Source organism: Callorhinus ursinus, unplaced genomic scaffold, assembly GCF_003265705.2.
Source record: "Callorhinus ursinus isolate GAN/ISIS: 27379988/994484 unplaced genomic scaffold, GSC_fseal_2.0 scaffold52, whole genome shotgun sequence".
NCBI classification, from domain to species: Eukaryota; Metazoa; Chordata; class Mammalia; order Carnivora; family Otariidae; genus Callorhinus; species Callorhinus ursinus.
Window position 1 is genome coordinate 7743102 of NW_027397114.1, and position 9355 is coordinate 7752456.

General features: G+C 54.0%; 1 long non-coding RNA gene across 4 annotated transcripts; it reads left to right on the plus strand.

Annotated features, from left to right (window-relative positions):
* Positions 1-1646: 1646 nt before the first annotated feature.
* On the plus strand, positions 1647-5853 carry LOC112814133 (uncharacterized). 4 transcript variants are annotated; one of them, XR_003205678.2, is made up of 4 exons: positions 1647-2265; positions 2752-2912; positions 3199-3346; positions 5217-5853. It is a non-coding gene; the product is annotated as an uncharacterized lncRNA (long non-coding RNA). The 4 variants fall into 4 exon arrangements; XR_003205676.2 differs by lacking the exon at positions 3199-3346 and having other exon boundaries at positions 1647-2278; positions 5285-5853; XR_003205677.2 differs by lacking the exon at positions 3199-3346.
* Positions 5854-9355: the final 3502 nt, after the last annotated feature.

Below are 9355 nucleotides of genomic sequence, written 5' to 3' on the forward strand. Positions count from 1 at the left end.
CACGATGGGGGTACAAGCACCGAGGTGGTTCTGCCCAGCGGACTCCTCTAGCGGGCTGTCTTTGCTCTGGAGCTCTGGCTGGGACTCGCTCAGCTGCACCACGGGCTGAAACTCCCTCTCTCCCCAGTCCTCCTTCCTTCCCTCTGTTTCTCGCATGCCAGTCCTGCATCGCAGTCTAAAAACTTTCCCCGTTGACTTCTTTCTGCTCCCTCCTCTCTGTGTTCTCCACAAGTATTTTGCCCGGTAAATCTCAGTAAATCTCAGTAAATCCCGTGCACTTCTAGCTCTATTTGGTGTCTGTTTCCCCGAGGACCCGAACTGACACAGGAGTTTTCTTCATTTGTCAAATGATCCTTGTTCAGCGATGTGTATTTAAGGGACGAGCACTAAAAAGCAAACTGGACGTTCCATGGGCACGAGTGAGGTTTTTTCGTTTTTTGGTTTTTGGTTTTTTTTACTGGTGATTTTGCTTTTTAGTGGTTGGGCAAAGAGCCAGCCGTTTCACCAGGAATGCTCCAAATGTTAGTATAGGGAATTTTTCTCTAGAGCCTTCCATTTCTCCAGATAACAAACTTCTGGTATTCTGTCTGAACGTGGGAAACTTGTTTCTGCCTTTCTGTGCAGGGCAGCGGTAGAGGGGTCAACGGTTCTTCCACCTCTGCCCCTCTGTGCAGCCTGGGGCCTCCAGAGCCCCTTTCCCCTCTCATCTTCTGTCTCCCTCTGTCCTGGTCACTACATCTGTGACTCTTCCTCAACCCTCTTCAAAGCATCCACAACTTTGCTGAAATCCTCTATCTGCTGAGATACTGTTTTCTCTGTCCTTGTGGATTTATGTCTTCCCTCTTTCTTCACTACCATTTGAGTGAGCCCTTAAAAGGGAAAGGGGGTACAATTTATCACCGTTCACAAGAGGCCCCCACATCTGACTTACCTTGCCCCACTGCTCTCTTGGCTGCTTCGCAGAGAAGGGACTGTAGATGGACCGGAAGCAAGAACATCCGTCCGTCAGGAGGACATTGCCACAGCAGAGGTGAGCAATGAGCGTGAGTAGGCCTGGGATGCGGGGCTGTGGAGATGAAGAGAAGTAGATAATTCAAGACATATTTAGACAGTGGTTTTAAAAGACATCCACAAATTCTTTGCAATGCCTCCCTCCACGAGATGGAACTTCATTCTCCTCCCCGGGGAATGCAGGCTGGCCTTAGTGACTCATCCTAACAAATAGACTACAGCAGAATTAACAGTGTATGACTTTGGACACAAGATCTGAAAAGACATTGTGGCTTCCTCTTTGCTCTCTCTCTCTCTCTCTCTCAGATCACTCACTCCAGAGGAAACCAGCTGCCATGTTATAAGGACACTCAAGAGCGCTATAACATCCACATGACAAGGAACGTAGGTTTCCTGACAACTGTCAGCACTAACTTAACAGGCACGTGAATGAGCCCCTCTGGAAGCAGATCCTCCAGCCCAGGCAAGCCTTCTACGTGTCTACACACTCACTGGCATCTTGACTGCAGCCTCACGAGAAACTCGGAAGCCCCGCTAAGTCACTTCCGGATTCCTGACCCAAAAAAAGCATATGTTGTGTGAGATAATAAATGCTTATTATTTTAAGCCGCTGTGTTTTGGAAAGTCATCTGTTACACAGCAATACATAACTAACTAACACAGGCAGTGAGAGAGAGAGAAATCAAAGGCTTATTCTGAGTTTGGGGCTTGAGCAACTGAGCAGAGGACAGTGCCATTGACTGAAAGTAGGGAAGCCTGGAAGAAGAAAAGGACGAGGAATCACGATGTGGCTCTTGAAATGTCTTTTAGACATCGGGAGTAGAGGTACCAGGTAGATGTTGACTATTAGTCTCCAGGCTGAAGAGATCATTGAGGGCCCCTGGCATGGGGCTCATGGGTAAAGCCAGGGACACCCAAGGAGAAAAGATGAGGGGTCCTGGACCAAGCCCTGGGGCCCTCCAAACTTTAGGGGTAGGACAGAGGAGAAGGAATCAGACGAAGGAGAGGCCAGCAGGGTGGGAGGAAACCCGGAAGACTGCAGCAACTCAAAGCCAAGAGAAGAGAGAGTTGCAAGAAGGAAAGAGATCAGAGAAGGGACTGGCTGCAGAGCAAGAAGTTCAGAAGAGCGGCTCCTCCCTGGTGACAGCGACTTCAAAGAAACCAGACGGTTAACAGCAAGCACAGCAGTGGCCAGCTCTGGAGTGTCTACCAAATGCCTGGCACTTCGATGGATTTTCCTGTTGAATCATCACCGTAAGTCTATGAGGTGAATATTATTGCCCCCATTACACAGATGAAGGGACTGAGGGGCAGAGGTTGAATAACTTGCTCAAGATCACACAGTTTGTGAAATGGCAGAGGCCAGATAGAAACTCAAGCACGTAGGACACCAAAGGCCACAACCTTGACCATAAGGTTTGGGCAAAATGCAAGGGGCCTGCCTTTTTTTTTTTTTTTTTTTTGGCATCTCACATTGCAAATTTCCTAAGTTTTTTGCGCTGGGCCCCGGGGAACCTAAGCAAATGTGAGCCCTACAGGTGGGTGTTCCCAGGAGAGTGTGCAAAGAAAGTGAGGAGGGGCAGGACGGAGGCCTCTGTAGAAGCAGGAAAGACAGGACAGGGCAGGAGATCTGTGCCTTTTGACTTTAAAGGAGCAGCATGCAAATGATATTCAAAGTGATATGCAAATGATATGTAAATTACATTTTCGAATGAGCATCTGTTCTTTTTGAATCAACAGCTCAAGCACTTTTGGGTGAGCCCTCCCCAGCTTTCTCCCAGAGTTGTCCAGGGTCAGGATCCCTTGCAGGGTCTATGAACTAAACTGGAGAATTAGTAGGCACCTCCTCCAAGGCAAACTGGGCTCTGGACCTGAAGCAGAGGGCTGCCCACCCTGTCCAGGTGAGTTGTTTGTTCATACATTCATCTGACAAATACCTGTAAAGTGCCTACTGGGTGCAGAGGCAGATGCTGTAGACAAGTAGAAGACTCATTATTTCTAACTTACAGGAACATATTCTAGTGGGGGAAATAAACAGATACAGCAAAGACCTCGGTATCATCTAGCCTCTAGACCAAGGCTTCTCAACTTAGCATATGGACATTTGGGGCTGGGCTTTGTTGAATGGGATTCTCCTGTGCCTCCCAGGATGCTCAACAGCATCCCTGGTCACTCTCTATCCATTAGATGCCAGTAGCAGCCCTCTCCCAGTTGTGACAACCAAAAATGTCTCCAGACATTGCCAAATGTCCCCTGGAGTGGGGGTGGGGGCGACCAAGACCATCCCAGCAGCTGAGAACCACCGCTCAAAACGCTGAGGTCTTGCGCTCCTTGGGTGAGTCGACGTATTCAGTGAGCTTAGAGTTCACCTTCAAGGACCCAGCTTGTTCCATGTTTTTGTACTTGAACCATTGTAGAGGGCAGTCTTAAATTTCGCATCTCATTCCTTTCCACCAAACATGACCCTCCCTTCACAGCCCAGGGCCCCCACTCTGAGCAGGTGCTGTTACTCAGTCCAGCCCCCAGGGATTCTTGAGGAGCATTCAAGGTCACCCCCAAACTCAGCCTTGAGCCCTTCAGGGTGCATGTCTGCTTTTTAGCATCATTCTGCCTCTTCTTCCCTTGCCATCGAGTTTTACCGGTGGGACTGTCACACTCCTATTTCTGCCGGCCCCCATTTTTTTTTTTTTTAGATCTTATTTCTTTATTTGACAGAGAGAGACACAGCCAGAGAGGGAACACAAGCAGGGGGAGTGGGAGAGGGAGAAGCAGCCTTCCCACCAAGCAGGAGCCCGATGCGGGGCTCGATCCCAGGACCCTGGGGTCATGACCTGAGCTGAAGGCAGACGCCCAACAACTGAGCCACCCAGGCGCCCCATTCCTTTTGATTGGCAGCTTCCAAGAGTTAAGAAACGAGATTTTGCAGATCAGTGTTTTTCTAGCTGTGCCCTGCCAAGCCCTGGGACTCCTGCGGGGGTGGGGGGAGGCTCTCAGGAGCCCCTAGGGGGTGGCGGGAGGGGCCAGAGAGGCTTCCAGGAGGCAGGAGGTATAGAGCAGGCAGGCCTCACCAGCTCCACCAGTGGTTCCATCACAGCAGCTGGACTTCTCCTGGCTTTGTTTCTCTGTTTCTGCATCATACGCTTTGGACAAAAAGTCCCAAGTGTAAAGGCTTTTGCAAACCACTGACCTAGAAGGGGAGCACTATGAGGAGCAGAACACTCACCAGCTTGCAAACCACTGATCTAGAAGGGGAGAACTATGAGGAGCAGAGCACTCGCCAGCATGTACTATGTCTGTGCTTTGGTACACGGCTTGGTGGAGTCCGTTGGAGTTGTTTGGAGGCCCCGGAAGCCTCCTCTCCAGCTCCTTCTTATCGGGTGGATGGTGGGGATGCAGACAGGAGGGTATCACTTGACAGAGAGGCCAAGCCCTCATGTGTGTGGGCAGAGCAATGGACCAGAGAAGCAGACCAGGCTTCCAAGCTTCCATATCAAACCGCAATGCCTTTTCCTGGGTGGCGGAAGCAGCAAACCCCAGGACATGAGGGGCCCTAATCCCCGAAGGTGGCAGAACAGAGAGTCTTTGCACTGAAGTGGCAGCAGAAAGAACTGAGGCAAGACACCAGGAAGAACTTCCCAACTTGGTACCTGGGGGAGGAGCAACGGGAACAGCTGTGGGGCAGGCAGCTCTGGGGCAGGAGGGTGTCCCAGTGGCAGGCTGATCGCTTCTCGGCCTTTTGGCTAAGATCAAGTCCAGTGGCAGGCTGAGAGCTAATCACACACACCCTCCCCCACACCCCTTCCTGGCCCCTACCCCCAACCAGGGCTAAGCCCTGCACTGATAAACCTCCAGAGCCCGGGCAGAGGAGGGGGATGGTGAGCAGGGTCTGGGGCCAGGCCCCATCCTGCCCTCTCTAAGAAGGCCTTTCTGTAGGAGCCTTGCCAGACTACAGCAGAATGTGTGGGGATCTTGTTCCCAAGGGTCTTGGGGGATGGAGCAGGCTCTCCCTTCTCCTCCCAACCTCCAGGCCCCACTGAGCCTCTGGACACAGGCACAATCAGGCATTTCATGCCTCCCAAGGGTCAGAATGAAAGGCCTGTGTCTGTCTGTGCTCCCCTCCCCCTGCCTTCCATCTTCAGATTTTTCCATCTGCCCTTGGGGTACAGCCTCATCTTCCCCTGCCTCTCCCCCTCCTGCCCGCTCAGGTCTTTACAAATATCTGGGAACAGAAAAGATCGCCCTGAACACCCTGTACTGCCTTCCACTAACTCAGGTCTCCAACATGCCCGGGAGGGAGTGAAGATGCTGATGGTCCTCCCCTGTCACTCACAGGAGCCCAGAGAGCTCAATGACACCCGAAGGTCGCACAGCACTGGCCACACTCACTGCCCTCCCACCTACCTCCTCCCACCCACTCTGTCCACCTCCATGGTTTGCCCTGGCTCGGGGGCAACTCGACACTTCTCCATGGAACCAAAGGGCTGCTTCCCACTGGAAAATCCCCAGACCCTGAAATGACCTGGAGGAGCTGTTGAAGCTAAAATAACAAGTTCACATCGGAGTTCACCCTTCCAGCGGCTGAGTGCCCCGAGGAAGGGAGGCTCCCTGCACAGGCCAGGGGTGCTGATCTCTGAGATGTTTTCCCCACCCCCACCCCCACGCCGAAGCCAGACAAGCAGCCAGGAACTGGCGTCACCATTCTCCAGTCCCCCAGACACTCGTCCCACCGCCACCACCCGTGAGCCATCGTTCCAGGGTCTGACATTCTGTCGGCTTCACACCACCTCCCAGTGCCCCAGCCAGGAATGCTTCCTGGATAAAATATTAAACATGCAAATCTGAGACAGTGCCTTAACGAGCGACAGACTGCACGACCACAGCCTGGCAAACGAGACGCATGCCGTCCGGGGGTGGGGGAGTGAGAAGTATATATAGATATAGACTTTGGATCTATCTGTGCAACGTGTGTATGAGGCAGAGAACAGAAGGCGTGGAAAACTACCACAGCAGCCTCCAGCTGGGGTGGCCTGAGGTCGGCTGGTGGGGAGGGAGGGTCAGGAGGATCCCCAAAGCCGAGCTCAGAGTGGGGATGACAAAAGCCCTTTGTGCTTGGACTCCGAGTGGAGGGGACCAGAGCTGCAGGGCAGGGGAGCGGGCATTTGGTTTTGGAGAAGGGAATTGGTTAGAGGTGAGGCCTCAGGAGGGAAGAAGAGAAAGGCGGGAGACACAGGAGTCACAGGGAGAGCACCTCAACTCTCAGGGGGCCCTGGGGGCTCTGTAATGTGGCACCCACATTGGTCTGGGCGTCACAGAGCTCCCAGGGCATTGGGTCAGTGTGATTCCGCCTTGTTCCAAGCTGACGTGAGGTTGACAGTGATGCTGTTCATTATTCACTCTACAAATCATAGTGGTCCGGTGACCCACACAGCCTCCCATTCAGAAGGTCTGGGTGGGATCTGAGATGCTGCGTTTCCAGCAAGTCCCAGATGATGCCAGTGCTGCTGGTCCTCAAATTCCAATTGAGCGGCAAGGGTCTGCAAGGAATTAGAACAACATGAAGGTGACTTTGCTTAGATGGACATAGAACCCACAGGAGTCCCTAGGGGTCCAGGGTGCTGATGCAGATGGCGTCTATCCACGGTGTCCAGCGGTATGCAAGGAATTACGACCATACAGCGCTGACCTGGACCTAAGCTGACCTGGAACTCCCAGCCCGGAGTGGCTTGAGCTAATGAATACAGGACCCCCGTGGCTTTGGAGTATCCTGGAGCCTGTGAGGAACGAGACTGAAGTGGAGCCCGCCATGGCTACCGGGGTCTGGGCTGACTTAGAGCCCACAAAGGACTAACCTGACACCCACATGGGTGCAGAATGACATGGAGCACACAAGGGTTTGGACTGATGGGGTGCCTGAAACAGAGCCCCTGACTTAAAGGCCCACAGCATGGGCCCCAGACAGGGCAAGGGCTTTCGGTGGACTGCTGGGCCTCGGAAGCCAGGAAGGGAGGGGAGGGGTGCGTCAGAGGGGAGAGGAAGGGTAGGAGCCGAGGAGCCTGCGCTGGTGCTGCCGAGAGCCTGCTGGCCTCGGGCTGAGTGGTACTTGGCTGGGCCCCAGGGGGAAGGTGTTGAGAGAGAAGGTGCTGCTGCCGCCCCATCAGCTCAGATGGAGGAGGAAGCAGGAAGGTGGAGGCAGGGCCAGGGCGGCACGGGGCCCTGGCACGGGGACAGCATGTCCTATCCAGGGAGGCCCAGCCACTGGGGAGGGCCCCCTGCTCTACCCGGGGCCCCTGGCATCTGATTCCCTGCTCCCAGTTCACACAGGGACATGCAGGGTTGTGGGGTTAGGGCTTAGGGGCCTGGGTTGAAGGGTGTCCAGCACTGGGGGGGGAGAGACAAACAAGTGTCTCTCTGGTTGGGGGACTTAGGGCCCAGAGGAGTCAGGATTCTCACTCCCTGGGATAGGAGACCCTTCCCATGCAGCCAGGTTCCTGGGCAGGGTGCCCTGACCCTGTTGCATCCTTCCCCAGGGACAAGAAAAGAATTAATGGAGGTTTCCCCTCCCCAGATCCCTGGCAAAGACCCCCCCATCAGTATCTGGACACAGACACTCTCCATCTTTTTCTTAATTAAATCTAGCCCTCACCCCCCCCCCATCTGACCAGAAAGCCCTCGATCCTCTTCCCCACCCAAGAGGCAAGAGGCTATTTGGGGCCTACTTGCAGCTTCTCTTCGCCTCCAGGCAAAGGGAGAGCAGGAAGGGATGGAGGGAAGGGTATCGTTCTGGATTCTTGCTGTGGCAGGTCTGGCGGTATCAGGCAAGAGGGACGCCAACATTTTTTCCACGGGGAAAAAGAGACATTTTTCTTGACCAAAGCCCCAGACATCCATTTCCTGCGACATCGGGCTCCCCCACCCCACAAGCCCCAACATCTGGGCCTCTGCCTTTCTCCCCCGTCCCCCATTCCCAGTCCCTGTGTGGGAAGGTTCTCCCCTACTCTGCTCCTTTCTTTGTCCCCCTCCCCCCAGGACAGGTGTCAGGAAAAGGCTGGGGGTTCCCAGGATCCCAAGAATACCTTTCGCTGTGCCCTCCCCCTCCTCCACCCCGGTCATCTTCCCACATTCTGCCTGTTACTGCTGGAGAATTGATCCCTAACTTCACTCCCGCCCACACGCTGACCTAGTTTCTGCCTCAATGCAGAGGGGACATGTCCTTACAAGTTCCTAGACACAGAGCCCTGCATAGCCAAGAGACAGATGCACGCTCAGTGCGCTTGGGATCAAGAGATGCAGGTGTGCATCCCCAGACACACTCAGGCTCACGCACATGTGTGTGCATGGCCGGAGACATCTGCCCAATTCAGGAACATGTCAGGAACCACTTCATGGACACGTACACAAGGCTCCCTTGTTCACAGGACCAAGGGACACAAGTGAACAGACATACAGGCCCGCATAAGCCATAGACACAATTCCTCACGGGGGCTCCCCCACTCCCTCTCCAGCTCCGGCTTATAGATCTTCATCCTCCAGGCCAGGAAAACACCAAAGGAGGCACATGGCTCCCCACGCCGGCCCTGCTGCCTTGTGGCCACAACCACGGGATCGGGAATCCCCCCCAAACCCGGGAATGGATCCCCAGTGTCCCGTCTTCCCTCCACTGTGCCCGCCCTGGGAAACTGCAGGTGCCTTATTTCCCCGTGACAAGACCTGTACCTCCATGAAAGGGGTCAAGGGCTGGGGACACTTCCCTTCCTTTTCCATGGCAACAAAATCAAGGTCGAGAGGCCATGGTCTATGGACATCACATGATGTGATGTGGGGCAAAGCAACCCCCGACAACGATAGGTCCTTGAGCATCTTTTTTTTTTTTTTAAGATTTATTTATTTATTTGACAGAGAGAGACACAGCGAGAGAGGGAACACAAGCAGGGGGAGTGGGAGAGGGAGAAGCAGGCTTCCCAACGAGCAGGGAGCCTGATGCGGGGCTTGATGCGGGGCTCGATCCCAGCGGGGCTCGATGCGGGGCTCGATGCCAGGACCCCGGGACCATGGCCTGAGCCAAAGGCAGATGCTTAACAACTGAGCCACCCAGGTGCCCCAGGTCCTTGAGCATCTTAATCCCTCAGTTGTTCCTCTGCTAAAACAAAAACTTGATTGCACAGGTAGGGGATGTGAAAGCCTTTGTAAATGGCTAAGCTCTGCCACATAAATCTAAGAGGTCATTACTTATTCTGCCTGTCAGTGTCTGTGTGGGGGCAGAGGGGATCTCCCACATCTGCCTCCCAACAGCCCTGTCCTGTGCTACAGGAAGTCACTCAGCCCAGGAGGAAATGGGGACTGAGGC